This window comes from Triticum aestivum, chromosome 5B, assembly GCF_018294505.1.
Source record: "Triticum aestivum cultivar Chinese Spring chromosome 5B, IWGSC CS RefSeq v2.1, whole genome shotgun sequence".
Taxonomy (NCBI): domain Eukaryota; kingdom Viridiplantae; phylum Streptophyta; class Magnoliopsida; order Poales; family Poaceae; genus Triticum; species Triticum aestivum.
This window is the reverse complement of record NC_057807.1, coordinates 48,407,283-48,409,312: the sequence shown is the minus strand read 5'-3', so window position 1 is coordinate 48,409,312 and position 2,030 is coordinate 48,407,283. Positions and strand designations below refer to the sequence as shown.

Here is a 2,030-nt window from a genome sequence, read left to right as displayed (position 1 = left end):
GAAATCGATCGGTTGGTGGCGGCGTTGTCATCGCTTGCTGCAGCGTGGCGAGGGAGGCTTTGCGGACCTGATTTGGGTCCGACCAGGCCCGGGAAGCCTGGTGTGCCTTTGTTGCCATGCCCGGTCCGCTACAGCAACGGCACTAGAGGCAATGATCTCCCACACAAGGTGGAGGTCGTTCCCTCCCGCGCGGCCTCGGCTCTGCCGTCCCCGATTCCTTGCAATCCCATTTTTCATCCTCTAGGCCTTGTGATGGGGACCTCAGTGAGACGGCGAACGATTCGTTTTGGAGTCCATGTATAATTGGTACATTGTCTCACGTGATACTAGTTTGACAGAACACGCACAATTAGCAAAAGTTTTGTTTTGTTTTGCGGGTGCACAATTAGCAAAAGTTTGACAGAACAAATCATATACTTAGATGGACGTCAATACAAACTAGTCCAAGTCTCCAAGAGATTGGCGGCAGGTGACGTGCATGCCTGTGTCTCTGCAGGTGCAAGACTACATGCGACAATAAGTCTCTATCTCTACCTACTAATAAATCTCTACTCTCTACCTTATTACTAATAAACCACGCATCGCTTCTAGTCGTACGTCGCTGGTGTTTTTGCGAAAAAAAACCGCTGTTTCTTTGAAATCAACCCGCGGTCCTTGTTTAAGTGGTACTCAGGAAAAACGATTCATTTTTGCGTAAAAACCCCTGTCGTTTGGACTATTCAACGCGCGGTCCAAGCAGTTCTGTAAAGAAAAAAGGAAACACAACCACACAGAGAGCACACGGGCTCGCCTCCTCTCCCTCTCGCCTATGAAGTCATCGCCGCCGCCGCCGCCGCCGCCCATGCCGGCTGCTTCCGGCGCCTCCGGCGCAGCGCGGCACGCCCCAAGCTGCCGACGGTCCGCGCCTCCCTCCCCTCCACCCAGACTCTCTGCTCCCGGCCTCTACAGCCCGCTCGCAACCACACACCCATGGCTAGGGTTTCGGGCATGGCTTCGCCGGCGTGTCTCCGGTGGTCCCAGGTTCGTCCCTCCTTCCTTCTTGGACGAGATTCGCTGCCCATACACCTCACCTTCTCTTCATATTCTCTGCTGGAGATGCAGTTGGGGCACGCCATGGGAGTTCCCCATCCATCACGGTCGCCGTTGTCAAGGGATTCTTCAAGGAGATGTCAAGGACGCCATGGACATGCAGCTCCTCAAGGTTTTATCCCTCCTTTCCTCTGACATCAAGTTGTAACAGTACATTAATCCAAGCAACTGTTTTCAGATCAATTAAGGAATCAATCTCATGATGGTTGATGCTTGATGCAGCGGAGGATTGGGCCTCGCATTATTTTTTCCAGAATTGGGTGTGGGTACTCTCTAAACTGGATTGAGTGAGCTAAATCTGTGCATCAAAATTGTAGTCTGTAGCTTTATGTGTTACGTCTTAAGATTGAACTTGAAGATTGCTTTTGGGAGTAGTTTTAGTTGGTAGATGTTTCAGGCTCCAAATACGCACACATTATGTGCTTAATGTGTGGCATAAACATGATCAGTTTTATGCTTAGAAACCAAACCACTGTCCACCCATTTTATTTCTTCATGAGTATTTTGTGTTGAAAACAGATCACCGTTCACCTGTTCTCGTACTGTTGTCTTTAACTTATTTTGCCGGTTCTCAATAAAATGCTCAGTTCAGGATGTGATTTTCAGTTTTAGGCATTTGATACTTTTGGCACTGAGCAAAAAAAATTCCTCTGAGCGTGTACCTTCAAATGCAAAGTTCTGACTATGATTTCGCATGCGATCACACCGCCGTCGGTCGCTCTGCCTACCGAGTGCCACCCCGCCGCCTCCCCCACTCCCCCCACCTGGGACCTCACCGCCCGCTCTATCTAATATATTTTCCAGTTTTCTTATAGTCGCCAATACAAATGTCCGCTTGAGTGTCAAAAGGCAGCAGGGATAATGAAAAAAGTGTATGGGTTCGTTGCTACATTGTAGTAGTTATGTACATCTCAAATTTTCAGCCCAGGATTTTTATTTTG

At 49.1% G+C, this 2,030-nt stretch overlaps 1 long non-coding RNA gene across 1 annotated transcript; it reads left to right on the top strand.

Moving 5' to 3' along the window:
- The first annotated feature begins 824 nt into the window (after window positions 1-824).
- On the top strand, window positions 825-1,423 carry LOC123115616 (uncharacterized). Its single transcript, XR_006456679.1, has 3 exons — window positions 825-1,020; window positions 1,102-1,201; window positions 1,268-1,423. It is a non-coding gene; the product is annotated as an uncharacterized lncRNA (long non-coding RNA).
- The last annotated feature ends 607 nt before the right edge of the window (window positions 1,424-2,030 follow it).